General features: G+C 47.5%; 1 protein-coding gene across 17 annotated transcripts in view; it reads left to right on the forward strand.

Annotated features, from left to right (window-relative positions):
- The window catches only part of zmiz1a (zinc finger, MIZ-type containing 1a), a 527531-nt gene that overhangs the window by 406841 nt on the left and 99763 nt on the right, over positions 1 to 20927 (forward strand). Inside the window, exon 1 of one of the 17 annotated variants that reach the window (XM_085970555.1) lies at positions 18636 to 19162. The exons of 15 other annotated variants lie outside the window; for them this stretch is intronic. The gene's annotated coding sequence lies outside the window, so the exon portion shown is untranslated. Of the gene's footprint in view, positions 1 to 18635; positions 19163 to 20927 lie in introns of those variants that run through there. One more of the 17 variants, XM_085970557.1, reaches the window with a different exon arrangement.

Raw genomic sequence — 20927 nt, forward strand, 5'->3', positions numbered from 1 at the left:
TTGTTTCTTGGGAAATTTGAACCACGGGCAAGCAGGATTTTTTGTTGTTTGATGGACACGCACTGGGAGAAAATATTTGCATTTTGGAGTAGATATTTAATTCAGTGATTAGAATTTTTCATTTTTGTTAAATGAAAGTGTATTTCTTTGTTCGTTCCCTTCCTGCAGCTCCTTAATTTACCTGCCAAACTCAGCACCCTTCTAAGAGTTAAATTTGGAGTTGTAAGGATGGAGGTGCTTTAATCACCCTCCCCCCTGCCCTCCCCCCTCCCCCCCCCCCCCCCCCACTGCATACTTGTTTGGCTTGGCAATGGTTACCTGAGCTTCCTGCCTCTCAGTCCCAGCCTCGCCTCCTTTAACTTCACCTCAGTGAGAAGAATCTCGACTGCAGGTCAGTCAAGTTAAACCAAACAGCTGAATCTTCAGCAATGGCGGCCTCTCTCTATATTTGTGTGTGTGGAGGTTGCTTCTGTGAAGGAAGTGGTGGTTACCAGAGGATGCAGTGTCAGGAAAGGGCTGCCACAGCTGAACTATGTAGTCAGCCTTGCAAATGGTCTCCTTTTCTAAAACATTTTCCCACAGAGCAGCAACAACAAAAAATAAATAAATACACAACACTGGGGATCTTTTTTTATTCCCTCTGCTAATAATATTCAGTGTTGTAGAGGGTTTTTTTTTGAGACTGTGCAGTTGACAAGGGCTGCTTAACCCCTCCTCCCACCCCCAGAATCCAGGCAACAAAAAAAAACTGCTTCCAACTCTGCACATCAGAAAGCCACCAGCATTGCCTAAATGCAGAGCCGTCTCTGTACCCTAATTAGCATGACTAGTTTGATGGATTTAGACAACAGCACTCTGAAGGGGGAAGCGCGGTGTTAGGGTTTTTTTTTCCCTCTTTCTCTCTCTTAAATTGCCCAGGCGCTTCCTGCCTTTTTTTTTGATGCCTCGGTAATTTACTGCGCGCACTTGTGGCCGTCTGCTGTCGAATTAATTGATCAGCTTTCGCGACGTTGGCTGCGGTCCAAGAGAGTGTCTGTTTGTTCTGCGGAGTGCACCACCCCTGCAAGAGTTTGAAATGTAAGCTGCCTGGATTTTTTTTTTTCCCTCCTCTCCCCTTCTGGCTAAGTGCTGTGGCTGCTTGTGTGATGTGTGCATTGGGGAGACAGAGAAATGGATCACTAGAGAACAGGAATATCATCAATAACAGCACTACACCAGTGAGCCTGACAGATAAGTGACTGCTTTTTTTTTTCGGAGAGGCTTCCTTCACCCCCATTAGTACCTGACTACTACCCTTGATCTCATTTCAGCCAGCCTAGAGAATCTCTTCTCTAAGTGCAACAAGGTTTATGCTAGGCTGTGTGTGCTGGTGTGTGCTGCAATAAATGCCTGTGAAGTTTATTTGACTCTCGCTGGAAAGGTCTTGATGGACTTCATTCTGCCCTCCATAGTCTCAGGAGTGTTGTAGCCTGCGCACAAATAGCCTGTTGGCAACTACGGCATGGTTCCATTACTGGGCTCCATCTGTGATTGGTTTTGCCTGCAAACCAGAAGGCTGGGGATGAATAATTGATGTGTATTGTGCAGTGGCTGGACATGCAGAGAGCAGGATGCCCTGAGAGGGGCTGGGAAATAGCTGCTGGCTTGCCTGTTACTGAGATTAAGGCAGCCCTCTTGGCTGCCTTTGTTCTGCAGTACTTGATTCCTGGTTAGAAGTGGGCACAGGCATATGTGGCCTTTTACTGCACTGAAGAGAAAGAGAGAGAGGAAAAAAAAAACAGGGAAGGGACGAGGCAGGCAACAGTGTGGCCACCTTTTTGGTTGGTAAGTTGGTTTTGTGTTGGCTGGGAGGGGAGGAGGGACAAGCGAGTTCTCAAGCCTTTACTTTAAAAAAAAGCATTCTGGGTAAGATTGTGCGCTAGGTACGTTGTCAAATGGAACAGGCAGCAGAGAGGATAAAAAAACCTGACTTCATCTGGAAAGTGGGACACATTTGCATACAGTGGCTGTTCATTGTGCTGCCTGAAGGCAAAGATTTGGGGGAGGGGAAGGAGGATGAAAGGGGCCCTGCTAATTTATAGGGCACTTTTATATTTGCTAAAATGTCCCACAGGAGTGGTGCTCCACCAGACACCCGCCACACGCTCTCTCTGTTTGTTTATTTTACCTGATCCAAACCGGGCACACAATTCCGTTGCTAAAAGCAAAGGGAAGCTGGTTCCAGGCTCCTCACTTTGAGGCGGCAGCTCACAAAACCCAGGAAAGGTCTCTGTCTCTCCTGCCAGTTTTTTTGTTTTGATCTTTGCGGGCGCCGCTGCCCGTGGCGGAAGAAGCGCGCGTTTGCGCTCCTCGAGTGCGAGCGCTCCTGTAGGCACTTGGTTATTGGGCACGGCGGGGTGGGGGGAGGCGGCAGCAGGATCTTGACGTTGCACAAACTGCACGAGTGCGCGTTTCTCTCGCGTGGAGGCCTTACGGATGGCTTGGCCTCCAGGGCTAATGAGTGGTGCAAGGGAACGTGGCCAGTGCTGGAAATGCCACAGCACCTGAGAAGACTGAATGAATGTTTTTTTGGTGGAGATTTTGTCAGAAATGACTTGCAGTTGCTGGCGGGGGTTGAGAGGCCTTTAGATGTGCAGGTTGGTTGCTGGTTTCCGTTGAGGCCTGCGCAAAGCATGGAGGGGGGAAGTTCCCCGATGCTGGTGCGTGGGTGGTTCAGCATGATCGATATTGTCTCTGCCCGACCTCCGAAGATGTACAGGTCATGTGCGGCGTCCAGAGCGGGGCAAAGTTTAAGACTGGACGTAGTGCTGAGGACTGTATTACACTGATTGTGTAATATTTGATTGAGTTTAGACCTTTGGTTACGGAGTACGTTGAAAGTTGCCAACTCCAGGCTTGCTGTCTTTGGGGCTTTTGAACCGTATAGAAATGCTGGCATGTTTATTTGCAGAACAAACTTGGTGTTTGTCATCCAGTGCTGTCATCTTTTGTTTTGCGTTGGTTATTTTGCATTTTAAAGAATGTCTAAGCGCTCCCCTGTGAGCTTTGTGCGTTCATATTGATTTTGGGCCATTGGCTTCCATGACGCGGGTCTGACGCAGCTGACTGCCACCTCAAAATAAACCTCCTGGAATTCTTAAGACGGATCTATTGGGGAGACCAAACGCAGATTGGGCGACCGCTTTGCGGAACACCTCCGTTCAGTCCATAAGGGTGACCCCGAGCTTCCGGTCGCCTGTCATTTTAATTCACCGCTCCATTCCCACTCGGACCTCACCGTCCTTGGCCTCTTGTATTGTTCCATGGAAGCTCAACGTAAACTCGAGGAACAGCACCTCATCTTCCGATTAGGCACTCTGCAGCCTTCCGGACTCAATATCGAGTTCAACAATTTCAGATCATAACCTCGGCCCCTATTACACATTTTTTCTTGTAAGAAGTCACACAACACGAGGTTATAGTCCAACAGCTTTATTTGAAATCACAAGCTTTCGGAGCGCTGCTCCTTCGTCAGGTGAAGTGGAGAAATGCATAAAGACACAGCTTATATAGTCAGAGAATAATGTCAGATGTTTACAGGTAATCTTTCCAACTGCCATTTATCACACCTCGGCAGAGAGATAATCACAGCAACACACATTTTTTCTTGTAATTTTTCCACTCCTTTCCCCCCCCCCCCCCGCCCCTTTCCTTTTGTTTCTCTCTCACACCTGGCAGCTATCTCTTGCCCTGCCAGTACACTTTACACCTATCTCAGCCTATTGCCATCTCGTCTAGCTCTTTTGTCTCTTTCACTTCTTTTGTCCGATCGCAGCCCTGCCTTCGATCTATTTTCTTTTCTTTCCAGTTTTGAAGAAGGGTTCGACCCGAAACGTCAACTCAAATTTCTCTCCACGGATGTTGCCTGACCTGCTGAGTTTTTCCAGCATTTTCTGTTGTTATTTTGGATTTCCAACATTGCAGTATTTTGCTATCCTGCTTTTTTTTTTACTGGATTCTCTTTTTAAAAAAAACAGTTTTCATCAAGTGCACAGCACTGACAACGCTTCCATTTATTGCCCATCCCTAGATGCCTTGAGAAGGTGGTGGCCGCCAAATATGATCTGACTTTAGGAGCTGTATAACTGAGTGACTCGCTAAGCCACTTCACGGAGCATTAAGAGTCAAGCGCATAGTGTGGACCAAAGCCACGGGTAGGCCAGGCTCTGGGTAGGAGTACGTGCTGGTAGGAGGGTCGGTAACCACAGAGAGGACACACAGATTTAAGGTAATTGGCAAAAGAACCAGAGGGGATGTGAGAAATTTTTTTTTTTCCTCCCGCGGCCAGTCGTTCTGATCTGGAATGCGCCGCCTGAAAGGGCGGTGGAAGCAGATTCACTCGTAACTTTCAAAAGGGAGTTGGATAAATACTTGAAAAGGAAAAAAAAATTCCACGGCTGTGGGGAAAGGGACGGCGGGGGGGAGTGGGCCTAATTGGATAGTTTTTTCAAAGAGCCGGCACAGGCACGATGGGCCGAATGGCCTCCTCCTGTGCTGTATGATTCTATGAGTAGCAGGTTCCCTTACCTGGTGGGTCTTGGTGAAGTACTTGGGCTTTTCCGGCAATCGGGCAGCTTCTGTGGTTATTTTTTTTCTTAGTGTCAGCCTTCAAATGACCAGAATTATTGAATCTATTTTCACAAGTTGCCACAGTGGGAATTGAACTTGCGATCTTTGGGTTGCTAGTCTAGCACCATAACTACTACACTAACGTAGCTGTATTTCCTGGTGGCAGTAAGTGCCCTGGCACTGGGGTGGCAGCACCATGATTTGGAGGTGCCCATTGTCGGGCATGCCACCATTCTCTCGCCGCAGTGACGAGGCACATGTGACTGCTCCGAGCATGCTCACTGGCCAAGACCTCGCCGTCAATCTGTGCATAACAAATGATGGATGCCCACTTTCCATCCATCTTACAGGAAGACTGGCTACACGGTCCAGAGTTAAATGAGGGAGTGTGGCACGTGCAAGCTCACTCTCCCAGCAGGACAGGTAGATAAGGTGGTTAAAAAGGCATATGGGAAACTTGCCTTCATTAGCCAAGGCATAGAATATAAGAGCAGGGAGGCTATGATGGAGCTGTACAAAACGCTGGTTAGGCCACAGCTGGAATACTGTGTGCAGTTCTGGTCGCCACACTATAGGAAGCATGTGATTGCATTGGAGAGGGTGCAGAGGAGATTCACCAGGATGTTACCTGGGCTGGAGCGCTTCAGCTATGAAGAGAGACTGGACAGGCTGGGGTTGTTTTCCTTAGAGCAGAGAAGGCTGAGGGGGGACCTGATTGAGGTGTACAAAATTATGAGGGGCATAGATAGGGTAGATAGAAAGGAACTTTTCCCCTTAGTAGAGGGGTCAATAACCAGGGGGCATAGTTTCAAGGTAAGGGGCAGGAGGTTTAGAGGGGATTTGAGGAAAAACTTTTTCACCCAGAGGGTGGTTGGAATCTGGAACTCACTGCCTGAAAGGGTGGTAGAGGCAGGAACCCTCACAACATTCAAGAAGCATTTAGATGAGCACTTGAAACGCCATAGCATACAAGGCTACGGACCAAGTGCTGGAAAATGGGATTAGAATAGACAGGGTTTGATGGCCGGCGTGGACACGATGGGCCGAAGGGCCTCTTTCTGTGCTGTATAACTCTATGGGGGAAAATTCAGTGTGGTACCAGCAACCTCCAGGTTCAGATTTCTCCTTGACATTGTTGTTTCACCCATCATCCTTGTGCTCACTGGCCTACACTGTCTCCCAGTCCAGCAACGCTCGTTTTTAAAATTCTCACCCTTGTTTTCAAATCCCTCCCTGGCCTTGCCCCCCTCCCTATCCCTGTAACCTCCAAGATCTCTGCGCTCCTCCAATTCTGGCCTCTTGCACATCCCTGATTTTCATCGCTCCACCATTGGCGGCCGTGCCTTCAGCTGCCTGGGCTCCAAGCTCTGGAATTGCTTCCCTAAACCCCCCTACCTCTCTTTCCTCCTTGAAGACACTTCTTAAAACCTATTTCTTTGACCAAGCTTTTGGTCACCTGTCCTAATATCTCCTTCCGTGGCTCGGTGTCAAATTTTGTTTGACAACGCTCCTGTGAAGGGCCTTGGGACTGCATTTTAATACGTTAAAGGCGCTATCTAAATGCAAGTTGTTGTGTCTGGCTGTATCTTTTTGTTTGCAGTGTGTGGAAAGGGGGAAGGAGAGAGGGGATCGAGCAAGAAGTCAGCACACTGGCATCATTTGTTGTTGGGAGTCTTGTGTAGTAATAGTGCTGCCCTAAGTGATGTCAAAACCATGGCCAGTAAGGATTGACACTATTTAATTTGAGTGGAATTGAACCGATTTTCTTCCTCACCTTGTAGAGTCAAATTGGTTCTTTTTGATTTAGTTGGGACTTTTAACAAAAACTTCTAACTGAGTAAATCAGCATTTTTAATAATCAGCCACCTCCCCAAGCATCACTGTCTTTGAACCTTGAAGGTGTGTTAATTGCCACCTCTCATATAGGAGGGCAGTTATTTCATGAAAGGAATGACTCTGTGCCCACAGGAATGAAAGCCGTCATTTGGTAGCGTCCAGGGCTATGGTGCCATCATCCGTCAACCAAGGTGACAAAACCTCAGGAACTGGAGGAAGAATAACGTGTAAAGCAAGAGAAAATGGTGGTGTTGTAAATAAGGGTTACTGGGTCCGGGGGGGGGGGGTGGGGGGGCAGGGCAACCTGCTGATCAGATGGAGCTGAGCTGAGATGGAGAGTAAGGTGTATGCTGGATTCTGGGAGCTGGATTCCATTTCCTTTGTTCTAAGAGGGATTGCAGATTCCATTCAGCACAGAGGGTCCATACTTCCAGCAGTTAGTCTGACAGGTCGCTCCACTAGCAGAGGAGGATATTCTAATGCATCTGACCAACACTTGCTGTTAGAATACCGCAAAGCCAGGTCTCGCTGAAATTACCAGTGTGAAGAGAAATTGGCTGCCAGAGTTAATAATAGTGCAGGTTTGAATTTTCTTCTTAAACGCTGTTGTCTCCATTCAGCTTGTTTACTATCTGAAAAAAAAATCCACCAGTACAATGGTTTCCATTTTAACAGTTAATCCTTTCTCGGTATCTCTCCTTTTATCTGTGCTGAGTTCTGCCTCTCTGAAAACTGGGTCAGGCTGTAGGACATGTGAAGTGTTTTGAAGACTTGCGTGGACTAAAGCAAATCTCTTGAAAACAAACCGAGATCTTTGTCATAAGCCTAATTCATGTCAGAAAAGACAAAGTTGAATCTTGTTTTGCCGATTGGGGGGTGGGTGGGAGTCAATCTGAAATGTGGCTTACAGTCCGTAGTACAGCAACAAGAACATTGTGCTACAAGTGTTCGTGGTGCACTGGCTATTAAACAGTTGGAAATCTCCTCACTGAGTCCATGGTCTGGACTGTGGGGTGAAGAGATTCGAGGTAGATAGGCAGTGGCAAGCGATTTGGAGCACTATTGTGTTTAAAATGAAGTATTTATCAGGGCTTGAGCACATTGTCTAGTCGGACCCAAGTGCTGTAGTGAGGGCGTGCTGCACTGTCAGGAGTTGCTGTCCTTTAGGGGAGCCATTAAACCAAGGCCTGGTCTGTCTGTCTGGGTGAACACTAAAGGTTCTTCATCGATGAGGATCAGGGCCCTTGGCAACATTCCTCCTTCTGCCAACATCACCAAAACAGATAACTGGTCATGGATCGCTCACTGTAGTGTTTAGGGATCTTGCTGTGTGCAAAATGGCTGCTGCATTGGGCAACATAAAATGCTTCAGTGCAGTGCTCTTGGAGAGCGAGTAAGATGCTGCGACAATGCAAATCTTTCTCTCGCGTACTGTGAAGACTGCCTTTTACTTAACAAGGTTTGTGCTGCAGCCCGTCTGGTCTGGGCTACCCTATGGGATGAATTTTAACCTCTGTGATTTTGGCTATTGAGTTCCTAAAAACACAACCGTGGTCTTGAGGCTGGGAGGCTTTATCGACAACATTTACCTCCAGGCAACCGGGATATCACTCGGATGCCTTGATGCCACTGCACTGCCATTCTGTTCTCGGCTTGCACAGTTGTGTTTAAATGGTTTGAGATATGGAGCAGTGTAAATACAACAGACTCCATGACTAAAGTAATTTGCTTGTATGCTTGGCCTATTTCTTGAAGTGGAGCTTGCCTTCAAGTAGTTTGGATGAGAGCAGAATCTGCAACAAAATTGCATGTATTTTTTTTAGCAACATGGGAGGGGGAATTATGGCTGCAGGTAACCTTTAACCTCTGGGACCTGGGTTTAAACTCAGCTCAGTCCGATGGGATTTTTTTTTATTCGTTTATGGGATGTGGGCGTCGCTGGCAAGGCCAGCATTTATTGCCCATCCCTAGTTGCCCTTGAGAAGGTGGTGGTGAGCCGCCGCCTTGAACCGCTGCAGTCCGTGTGGTGAAGTTGCTCCCACGGTGCTGTTAGTAGGGAGGGAGTTCCGGGATTTTGACCCAGTGACGAAGGAACGGCCGATATATTTCCAAGTCAGGATGGTGTGTGACTTGGAGGGGAACTTGGAGGTGGTGGTGTTCCCATGCGCCTGCTGCCCTTGTCCTTCTAGGTGGAAGAGGTCGCGGGTTTGGGAGGTGTTGTCGAAGATCTGATCTTATCTGGTGAGATTCCTCGGCCTGTTGCTTGTCAGCATTCTCTGTGAATTGAGTTTGAGATCTCAGCCAAGTAACTAGTGAGGACCACAGCACAAAATTGCCCCTAATTTGGCACTAATTAGTAATGTCAGTCAAAGACTACATGAAGCTGGTGTGAGAAATATCAGACTGGGGCAAGGTTGTGTCCAAGAAACAGAACCTGAGGCAAATCTGGCCTGCAAGCTGCTTTTATTCAGCCCACTCAGTGGTTGTAGTAATTGAAACAAGCCCCCTCCTCCAAAAGATGGTGTACGGTGCTGGACTGAGGTTAGAGCTGAATGAAGCATGTTATTGGGAGCCTTACTCTGCATCTAACAGTTAAACTTTGGATTAATTGATGCTGTGCCCCATATCAACACCCCCGCCTTTATAAGCACAAAAGAAATGTAGACTGGATAGCGTGTGTTTTTTGTAACTCTTCAAATCTTGTCGCACTGAGCCAGCCAAACGGCAGATCTTATCTCATACTCTAGGTCCTATGTTGGCCCAGTTTCAGCCCACTTTGGATTGAAGTCTATGAGGTGCCCTAATTCTTCACCCAGTCAGAGTAAAAGCAGAGAATGTGGGAAACATTCAAAAGTTCAGGGCAGTGACTTCTTCTGATTTGACTTTGGGGCATATTGTAAGGAAGGAATGTGTTGTAATCTGGAATTCCTCCTCCTCTTCTTCTTAGGCAGTCCCTCGGAGCCGAGGATGACTTGCTTCCACACTAAAAATGAGTTCTCAGGTGACTGATGAGTCCAATGCGGGACCTACAGTCTCTGTCACAGGTGGGGCAGACGGTGGTTGAAGGGGGCGGGTGGGTGGGTGGGGTGCTTGGGTTGACGTGCGCTCCTTGCGCTGCCTGCGCTTGGCTTCCGCTTGCTCCCGGCGAAGAGACTCGAGATGTTCGGCACCTTCCCGGATGCTTCTCCTCCACTTTGTGCGGCATTGGGCCAGGGATTCCCAGGTGTCGGTGGGGATGTTGCACTTTTTCAAGGAGGCTTTGAGGGTGTCCTTGAAGCGTTTCCTCTGCCCACCTGGGGCTCTCTTGCCGTGTCGGAGCTCCGAGTAGAGCGCTTGTTTTGGGAGTATCGTATCGAGCATGCGGACAATGTGACCCGTCCATCAGAGCTGATCTGGAACTATACCTTGCATGGACCACACAAGCTGATGAGAGGGTAGCTGGTACTGGATGGAAAGAAGGAAAATGCTCTACTTCCTTGTTCTAACTCCTCACACCATCAGCCTGTCCCTTGAGAACTCCAAGATCCATGTTGACAAAGAAATACTTTTTAAATTAACAGTGTTAAAAATAGAACTCTTGCGACTGAGTGGTTTATGGTCAACGCTTCTCTCAGTAAGTAACGCTTCCTACATTACAACAGTGACTACACTTCAAAAGTATTTCATTGACTGTAAAGCACTTTAGGATGTCCTGAGTTTGTGAAAGGTGCTATATAAATGCAAGTCTTTCTTTCTAAGCAAAAACGATCAAACAGAAAGGGTATCGAGTATTTACAGAAGTTCAGAAGGAGGCTGAGGAGTTCTTTTTTAGCTATTAAAAGGCTTGAAAGTGTCAAAAAGGTCTGCAGCATGCAGTGTGTGAAGAAACTGGCTTTAACAGACGCTACATTAAAGTACGCAGCACTGCCTGCCCTTGGAAAGAGGAAGTATTGTATGCTTCTGCTAAATATCGGTACAGTGCACTGACCCCACTGAAGTGGTGAGCTAGCCACAAAGACTTGCTCAACAAGTTAGCGAAATTATCACTTGACCTGGAACTGCGTAGAAATAGTAAAGTGTTGTGCAAATCGGCGGAGGTGGCTTTTATTAGACTCCCAGTCCAGACAGCGGTTTCTAATTCCAGTGAGTCATCCGACCTTTGTTTGTGGCCAGAGAAAGGACCCCCCCCCCCGTTAGTGAAGTGGTTGTAATATACTCGAAACACGAGGCTCAATGAAAGAGACAGTAGGATGAAAACTCCCAACGGACCAACACGGGGCTCGTTCGATCTGGTGGCAGTGGTTGAGTCCACTGTCATTTCCATAGTGTTGTTTGCATCATGCAAACCCCCAAGGATAATGGACACCATTATGTTAGGTGGCCTTGTGCAATTTCAGTTTTCCCAGACAATGCTGTCCCTTTTGTTAGAAATTGTTGTTTCTTTGTGGGCGAGGCCGTGGACGTTTACCTCTGGTTGTGAATCAATCCCAGGGGTGATGGTTTGGATGTCCTGGCTCTCATTCTGAGAGAAACGTTTCACTGAGCAAGGGCTAGACAGACTAGATGTTGGAAGGATGTTCCCGATGGTCGGGGAGTCCAGAACCAGGGGTCGCAGTCTAAGGATAAGGGGTAAGCCATTTAGGACAGAGATGAGGAGGAATTTCTTCACCCAGAGAGTGGTGAACCTGTGGAATTCTCTGCCAAAGAAGGCAGTAGAGGCCAATTCATTAAATATATTCAAGAAGGAGTTGGATATATTTCTTAAGGCTAAAGGGATATGGGGAGAAGGCAGGTACAGGGTACTGAATTTGGATGATCAGCCATGATCTCATTGAATGGCGGAACAGGCTCGAGGGGCCGAATGGCCTACTCCTGCTCCTATCTTCTATGTTTCTATGGAGTGTACACGAGCGGGAAGATCAATTCTTGTGTGGCGCAATGAGGGTGCGATTGTGTGTGGTCAAATATCATTGATCCCACAGCAAAGTCATGGATGCATTTAAAGGGAAGCTGGATAAGTACATGAGGGCGAAAGGAATAGAAGGCTATGTTGAGAGGGTGAGATAAAGTAAGGTGGGAGGAGGCTCGTGTGGAGCATAAACACCGACTGGCATGGACCACTTGGGCCGAATGGCCTGTTCCTGTGCTGTAACTTCGATGTCATTCTCTGCGTTGTCCTGCTCCGTGGCAATGTGCACATGGATTTCATCCAAATTGTCATTGCACGTGGTTCCTCTTTGCACTTGGAATGATTCATTAGGCCTGCCCCCATCTCACTATTTTCGAATTGCCTCAAGCTCTGGTGTGTGTGTGTGTGGTGCAGAACCCGCTTCCCAGCAACGACGCATAGTGAGCAAGCCAGCAAATAAAGTGGCACCCAGTCATACGAAGCACCTTGAGGAACGGCTCGTTGCAATGTCATTCATCCACTAGCCGGACTCCTTCAGTGAGTAAGGATTTAGTAACTCTGAGAGGGCAACTCTGGGTACAAGCTTAAAATGGCGGTTTCTAATATTGGCTTTTTTGTTTTGGTCGTGAGCTGTTTGATTTTGGTCATAATTGGACAAAAGAAAACTCTACCCCTGGATTTAATCCAATCGCAAAATACTGCGGATGCTGGAAATCTGAAATAGCAACAGAAAATGCTGGAAATACTCAGCAGGCCAGGCAGCCTCCGTGGAGAGAGAAACAGAGTTAACGTTTCAGGTCTGGGACCCTTCATCTGATGAAGGGTCCCAGACCTGAAATGTTAACTCTGTTTCTCTCTCCACGGATGCTGCCTGGCCTGCTGAGTGTTTCCAGCATTTTCTGTTACGCTGGATTTAATCCACTGGTTAATGACTCCGTATGTGACTAATAGATTTTGTAATTCAAGTACTTTTAGGAATTAAAAGATACTACAAGTTGTTGTAGTTGAATTGTCGTCTTTCCTCTGTTTGCCCCGTTGCCCTCCCATGTTGTGAGGTGAAAGATAGAAATAACTGGGCCCGTGGATTTTGTGAAGCCTCTCCTCTCGGTGTTCATTTTAGTCATTGACCAATCTATTTGTCAGCTTTAACTCTCATTTTGGACCCTTCATTCTTTCATCACTAGACCAGAATGTTCAGCCGCCTTCATTGATGTACGGCAGGTCATTTTGACGGTAAATTTTTGCAAAGCACGCAATGCTACCACTTTTCACAGAGCCTATATGGGTGAGGCAGTGTTGATATGGGTTTAATGATTGCACCAACATGAGCCAAAGTAATGGTGGGGGTGGGTGGAGAAGGGGGTGCGCTGTCATAGAGTCATAGAGTAATACAGCACGGATAGAGGCCCTTCGGCCCATCGTGTCCGCGCCGGCCATCAAGCCCTGTCTAATCTAATCCCATATTCCAGCAATAGAGTCCTAGTTAGGCAGTTTTTTTTTTAAAGGAACATGGTAGAGGGTAAGAGTTTTCATATTTCTTTGTGACGGGTGCTCTCAGGAGACAGTGGGGAGAGAGGCTGAACTTGCTATACCCGTCCTGCTGTTGAGCGGGCTGGCCGGGGCAGACTGGATGTGAAAACGATCCTGCACAAGCAGAAATAAGAGTGGGCAGGAGGACGAAACCTGTGGCTTCCCAGGAGACCATGCATGAAGCCAGGGTGGGGGCAGGGAGCCCAACAAAAGAGGAACCGGCCCAGGAGCAGCAAGCAACAAAAGTGCAGAACAACTAACAAAAGGATGTTCCCGAGTTAAGCCGAGTGTAGCTGCTAAGAAGGGACAGTGACTGTAATTGTTTGTGTTATCTAAAGGAATGAAATATAAATTGTGTTAAAAGGGAGAAAGGCGGCTCAATTGAAGCTTGCATTCTCTATGTGTAGTTGTGACGCATCTTAAGTTTTTTTTAATAGAATAGAGTGGCATCCGACTGCCTACAGACTGAGGCGGCTTTAATAATGCACCAAGACCAGTGCCACCAGCATTGGATCTCGCGTAGCCCATTGCATCATAAAGTCCACTTTTAGGGGACAGCACGTTTACTCCTGGGTTAGCAACCGGCTGCGCGAGGCGGTGGCACCGGCACGGGTCTTAGCGCGAGATAAAAGCAGCTTAACGTGCCACGGGTGTTCGTAGATTTGAGCGTCTTTCACAATCCCGTTACTGACTGTAGGAAGAAAGTTGGGAGTTGCGTTATCGGAACACCATCCATAAAGTGTAGCGTGTAAAGATTGCAATATAAATTCTGTCTTGTGTACGTACTCGTATATCGAGTCGGCGGATACGATGGAAGTTTGAGACTGATGGGGCGAGCTTAACGAATTAGGTGGATTCGGTAAAGCGTGCTTTCGATTGGCACACTTCAAGTGTGATACAAACTACATATACACATGGGAACAGGAGGAGGCCATTTAGCCCCTTGAGCCTGTTCCGCCATTCATTGAGATGGCTGATCTGCGACCTAACTCCATTTACCTGCCTTTGCCCCATATCCCCTTAATACCTTTGGTTAACAAAAATCTATCAATCTCAGATTTAAAATTAACAATTGATCAATTGCCGTTTGCGGAATAGAGTTTCAAACTTCTACCACCCTTTGCGTGTCGAAGCGTTCCCTAACTTCACGAACTACACAAGGCTTTCAATAGATTGTGGATAGATCCAGTCCGAGATCTTGTCCTGTTGGTGCTGATATCTGATTCAGCACTCTTTCTAAATTGCTCCGTGGGTCAGCCAAAATACATTTGAGCTATCTTGTTTGTCTTGCTGTGGTTAATGTAACCCCAGGGGTGTTAAATGTTTGAACTTGGGGCCCCCACAAGGAGAAGGAGCGAAATACAGTGACACCAATGGAAGACCCTTCATCGTGCAACTGATGCCGCTGTATTTTAAAGTGAAATGGTGCCATTTAAAAGTTGCATAGATAGTTTATTTAGTGACGTCTTTCTCTGGAGTTTTCTTAATGTATGGTATATTGTGCAAGCGAGGCCCCCAGTAAGTCATGCTGCATCAAATGTTGCATTAGTTGCAATGCATTCTTTACCAAGGCCACATCTGGAGTACATAGATTAGGTAGAATTTTACAGCACAGAAACAGGCCATTCGGCCCAGCATGTCCATGCCGGTGTTTATGCTCCACACGAGCCTCCTCCCTCCCCTCTTCTTCTCACCCCATCAACATATCCTTCTATTCCTTTCTCTTAAGGCTAAAGGGATCAAGGGATATGGGGAGAAGGCAGGGACAGGGTACTGAGTTTGGATGATCAGCCATGATCTCATTGAATGGCGGAGCAGGCTCGAGGGGCCGAATGGCCTACTCCTGCTCCTATCTTCTATGTTTATGTTTCCCTCGTGTGTTTATCTAGCTTTCCCTTAAATGCATCTATGCTAGTCACCTCAACCACTCCCATGTGGTAGCAAGCTCCACATTCTCTGACTGAAGTTCAGTTCTAGGCACGGCACCTCAGGAACCTATGGTAACCTTGAGGTGGGGGCAGCGCAGATTCACCAGAATGATACAGGGGCTGAAAGGGTTAAATTATGAGGACAGAGTGCATAGACTAAGCTTGTGCTCCCTTGAGTATAGAAATTAAGTGGTGATCTCATCGAGGTGTTTAAGCTGATTAAAGGACTTGATAGGGTAGGTAGAGTCCCCACTGCTGATTGCTGTCTGGAAACTTGAGATTGGCATTGCACTTGTGGGCATTGGCTGATTGTGGACATCATAGTCGTATTCAGCTGTGATGAAACCTGCAATTGAATAGCTTGCTGTCATATTGGTCTGGATTTTTTTTATTCGTTTAAGGGAGGTGGGCGTCACTGGCAAGGCCAGCATTTATTGCCCATCACTAATTGCCGTTGAGAAGGTGGTAGTGAGCCGCCTTCTTGAACTGCTGCAGTTCGTGTGGTGATGGTACTCCCACAGTGCTGTTAGGGAGGGAGTTCCAGGATTTTGACCCAGCGACAATGAAGGAACGGCGATATATTTCCAAGTCAGGATGGTGTGTGACTTGGAGGGGAACTTGGAGGTGGTGGTGTTCCACTGCACCTGCTGCCCTTGTCCTTCTAGGTGGAAGAGGTCGCGGGTTTGGGAGGTGCTGCCGAAGAAGCCTTGGCGAGTTGCTGCAGTGCATCTTGTAGATGGTACACACTGCAGCCACGGTGCGCCGGTGGTGGAGGGAGTGAATGTTTAAGGTGGTGGATGGGGTGCCAATCAGGCGGGCTGCTTTGTCCCGTGTGGTGTCGAGCTTCTCGAGTGTTGTTGGAGCTGCACTCGTCCAGGCAAGTGGAGAGTATTCCATCACACTCCTGACTTGTGCCTTGTAGATGGTGGAAAGGCGTTGGGGAGTCAGGAGGTGAGACACTCGCCGCAGAATACCCAGCCACTGACCTGCTTTTGTAACCACAGTATTTATGCTCTCCCAGTGATGGTTTTCCGATGGGGCGGGATGTCCACTCGCCCCTAGTTTTCTGGGTTGGGATTCCCGCCAAAAGCAGGAAACCTGCCATTGCCTGACCCCCAAACGCCCCGGTGGTGCTGCACCTTCCCGACGGTGGGCCGCAGCAGTAAGCGAGGCTGATGGGTGGTAAATCTTCTGGGGATACAGGCCCCGGGTCCTGCCGCCATTTGCATTCAGCGGGTGAGGGAGGCGTGGCGGGCAGTGGTCCCACAGGTGGTCCCAGCAGGGGCAGGGAAATCCTAGTTGAGGGCACTGAGGTGGCAGTTTAAAAAAATTCATTCATGGGATGTGGGCACCGCTGGCAAGGCCCGCATTTATTGCCCATTTCTAATAGCCCTTGAGCAGGTGGCGGTGAACTGCCTTCTTGAAACAACGGCGTGGCTCATTTGGCCATTTGAGAGTCAACCACATTGCTGCGGGTCTGGAGTCACATAAAGGCCAGACCGGGTAAGGGTGGTAGATTTCCTTCCCTGAAGGGCATTAGTGAACCAGATGGTTTTCACAACAATCCGATAGTTTCATGGTCACCATTACCGATGCTTGCTTTTTAATTCCAGATTTATTTAATTAACTGAATTTAAATAACCCAGCTGCCGTGGTGGGATTTGAACTCACGTCCTCCGGATCATTAGTCCAGCGACATAACCACTACGCTACCAGTTGGCCTGACTGCCCGAATTTTTCCATCTGGAAGAATGACCACTTGGGCGAGATGCTAGAAGGTACCTGTGGAACTGCACCGCAGCACGAATCCCACTTTGAGGAACGAAATTGGGGAACAGTTTTTTATTTTTAAAAAGTCATCCTTTGGTTTGCAATTTTTTTGGGAACCTTACAGCGCAGAAGGAGGCCATTCGGCCCATCGTAACTTGTGCCAGCTCTTTAAAAGAGCTCTCCCAATTAGGCCCACTCCCCAACTCTTTCCCCATAGCCCTGGAATCTATACAATTTGCAATCTGTTGCCCTGAGCTTCCCATCAGGCTGGTATAAACAGATTGGGAAAAGCTTCAGCATGTGTGCCAGACCAGGTAATTTATAGTCTCCCCTGCGTCAGAACTGATGTGGAGCGAGTCTTCAGTATAAACCCCCCAAGAGAGTGCATTCCGTTTAGGTTGCACTGACCCACAGTGAGTGCGACCATGCAAGACTGACAGTTTAAATGGAGAATTGGTTTAACGCCGTCTTTTTTCCGTAACATTCTGTACTACCGTGGGTTCCAACAACACACCCAGGTCAGAGCAACCCAGGCTTCCTATACTATCACCATATACTGGCATCCTGTTCGATATGTTTGGTATAGAGATTAAAAACAATAAGTTGGGCATCAGACTCATTGGACCAAGAGTTGGCTATTCAGACTCTTGAGCCTGTTCCGCCATTCAATTAGACCATTGCTGATCTGTATCTTAGCTCCATCAACCAGCATTGGTTCTGTAACCTTTAATACCCTTTCCTAACGAAAATCTAGCCATCCCAGTTTTGACATTTCTGTTGACCCCCAGCCTCAACAGGGGGGGAAGAGAGTTCTAAATTTCTTGCTACTCATAGGACAAGAACAGTTATGTCAACACAGACTAAGATGGGGATGAATTGGGATTCAGTTTTAAGTTTGTTTTGCTCTACCTCATGTCTACTGAATAATGGATGGTCCACTTGCAATGTATGGAATTGGATAAGATCTCACCTTATTAGAACTTGAAACGAGAGTTCTCCCTGCTGTCTTGGCCAATATTTATCCCTCAACAAACATCACTAAAACAGATGATTGGATTATGATCACATTGCTGTCTGCGGGAGCTTGCTGTGCACAAATTGGCTGCCGCGTTTCCTACATTACAACAGTGACTACACTTCATAAAGTACTTCATTGGCTGTAAAGTGCCTTGGGATGTCCTGAGGTCCTGAAAGGCGCTATATAAATGCAAGTCCTTCTTCATACAGCCAAGACTTTCAATGGGTTGGAAGGTATGCTTGAACTTTGCCTGTTACTGTTGTCCATGGACTGTCGCAAGGTTTACTCGTCCAATGTTGTACCTGTGTTGCCCTTGTCTCCAAGTAGGCCATATGGTCCATCTATCACTCTTTACTTGCCCTGTACTGGCCAGGACTGATCTCAGGAATGAAGAGAGCTCCACTGTAAATCTGCCACCTGTTGGGTAGTCCCCTGTGTTTCCCGCACGCGACATGTGCACTGTGCCATTTGCAAATGACTGCTGTGAGCAAGCACAGTTAGGAAGAGTAGAAATGTCAGTGGGTAAAACATAATTTGCAGCCCCAAAGCGCCAGGCATGTTCCCGTTGGCGGAAGGGTCGCGAACCAGAGGACACAGACTTAAGGCGATTGGCAAAAAGCCAAAGGTGACATGAGGAAAAACTTTTCTACGTAGCGAGTGGTTAGGATCTGGAATGCACTGCCTGAAAGGGTGGTGGAGGCAGACTCAATCATGGCTTTCAAAAGGGAATTGGATAAGTACCTGAAGCAAAAACATTTGCAGGGCTACGGGGAAAGGGCGGGGGAGTGGGACGAGCTGAAGTGCCCTTGCAGAGAGCCGGCACGGGCTCGACAGGCCAAATGGCCTCCCGACTGTGCTTGTAACCATTCTATTGATTCTAATTTTGGACCTAATCTCTTTCCTTCCTGCCTGATCTGCCTCTCCAGATATGTCTGCTTTCTCGCACTGAGTCAGTTGAGTACCATCAGGAAGCAGATCGCTCCTCGAAACTGACTTGTTCCCTAAAGTGAGAACAGACTGGTTTCACATTGCAGAGGAAGTGGGAAAGGGAACCAAAGGCAGAGCAGAGAAGGCGGCAAGAGCGTCCCCTCGGCCAGAAGAGACTGGGTGTGGGAGAGAACTGGACATCGGAGGACGGGGTGTGGGGGGATTTAATGGTGAAGTACACTTGGGCTGACAATTATTTTGGAGTCTGGGCTGGCGGACATTGAGGAAAAAAGGGATGAAAGAAAGAAAACAGGAAATGGCCAGGAAGGAGAAGAAGCTCAAGTAGAAAAGAGCAGCGAAGGTCGGGAACAAGAGAGGTAATGTGATTCAGCAGTAAAGCCCCAGCTCCATTTTTGAAGTGTACATGAAGGCCGCTCTCAGTAAACTAGTTGGTGAATTTACTGCCCAGCGTGGATCCGTACCCCAGTGTGAGTCCGGGCTCTCCGGAGTAGAGAGGACGAGAAATGAAAATCCTTTATGTAATAGAGAAAGGAATAAGTATGCGAACAATCTAATTGCCTCGATGCAACTGTTTTGGTCGATCCATACTTGTGCACAAACGGGAAGATGCTCGACATTTCCAGATTTTTACATGAGGTGGGTGCACCAGCATAATTGTCTCTGCCCCTTGGAACTTTTCACCGTTGTCTCGTCTTAAACAATGAAAAATCAGAACACATCCTAGTTTTTTTTCCCATGTTCTGTGTAGGAGGAGGTATTGATGGTTTTGATGTGATACCACAACGCGAGCCACCAAAATGTCACTCACCATTTTTCTGGTCTTGATACCTCTCCATTGATCCTGGCCATTGCTCAGGCAGGACATTGAGTTGAGCGGGACACAGAAGCAAGCTTTTCAGTCTCGGAAGAATGGTTGTGGGGGGGGGCGACACTTGCTTGAGTGGCATCTCTTTATGGACACGAAGCCGTTTATTTTTGATAGTGGCATAATGTGTCGCTCTCCTGGCTGAAGGATGTACGGGAGTGAGCAATTACACTGGGCATTCTTTTGGCAGCAGTCCTTGGTAGAACTTTGGTCCTTATTCAGAGTTGCAGTTGATCATGATCAAACTCTGCAGTGCTCTGGTCAGACCAGACCTTGAGGACTGTGTCGAGTTCTGGTTGCTGAGAGACGAGGGTAAAGTTCAAGCACTGGAGACAATGCAGACAAGAGGTAGGAGGTCGATCCCTGTTGTCAGGGGCCTGAGTTACAAGAAAAGACTGGGCAGACTTGAGCTTTTTAGCCTGGAACGGAAGCGTCTGAGAGATGATCTTATAGAGGTGTATAAGGTAGTAAATGATATGTTAAAGGTTAAGCTGGGATACTACCTTAAATTAAACTGTGGGACTAGGACAAGGGAACACGGGTTCAAACTAGTAATAAGTAACTTTAGGAATGATCTCTTCACGCAGAGAGTGAATAACACTTGGAATGGAATGGTGATGGAGGTGAAAACTCTGGGATCATTTAAGAAACAATTCGATGCAGCAATAGGGAAAGTGTAGGGTTGTCCTTGTCCTGGATGGATGAATTAAGATGGGCTGAATGGCCTCCTTTATCTGTGAGGTTCCTGTAAAAGTAATAAAAAGAAAGAACTTGCATTAATACTTTTTTATTATTCGTTCACGGGATGTGGGCGTCGGTGGCAATGCCAGCGTGTACTGCTCATGCCTAGTTGCCCTCGAGAAGGTGGCGGTGAGCCGCCGCCTTGAACTGCTGCAATCCGTGTGGTGAAGGTGCTCCCACAGTGCTGTTAGGGAGGGAGTTCCAGGATTTTGACCCAGCGACAATGAAGGAACGGCCAATATGTTTCCAAGTCAAGATGGTGTGTGACTTGGAGGGGAACTTGGAGGTGGTGGTGCTACTGCGCAGGTAGGTTACAGATGGAAGACATGCCTCTATTGTGCAGCGTACCTTCAGTTTATTACCTCCCGGAATCTTATTACTTATGATGATGACAACTTCCATTTGTCCAGCGTTTTTAACGTAGAAAAAAGACTCCAAGACATGTCACCGAGGCATTGAAACTTATAAAATTCTAACAGGACTAGACAGACTAGATGCAGGAAGGATGTTCCTGATGGCGGGGGAGTCCAGAACCAGGGGTCATAGTCTAAGGATAAGGGGTAAGCCATTTAGGACAGAGATGAGGAGGAATTTCTTCACCCAGAGAGTGGTGAACCTGTGGAATTCTCTACCACGGAAGACAGTTGAGGCCAATTCATTAAATATATTCAAGAAGGAGTTAGATATATTTCTTAAGGCTAAGGGGATCAAGGGATATGGGGAGAAAGCAGGGACAGGGTACTGAATTTGGATGATCAGCCATGATCGCATTGAATGGCGGAGCAGGCTCGAGGG

Source organism: Somniosus microcephalus, chromosome 29 (genome assembly GCF_052327205.1).
Source record: "Somniosus microcephalus isolate GS21.2 chromosome 29, FLI_Smic_1.0, whole genome shotgun sequence".
Lineage (NCBI taxonomy): Eukaryota > Metazoa > Chordata > Chondrichthyes > Squaliformes > Somniosidae > Somniosus > Somniosus microcephalus.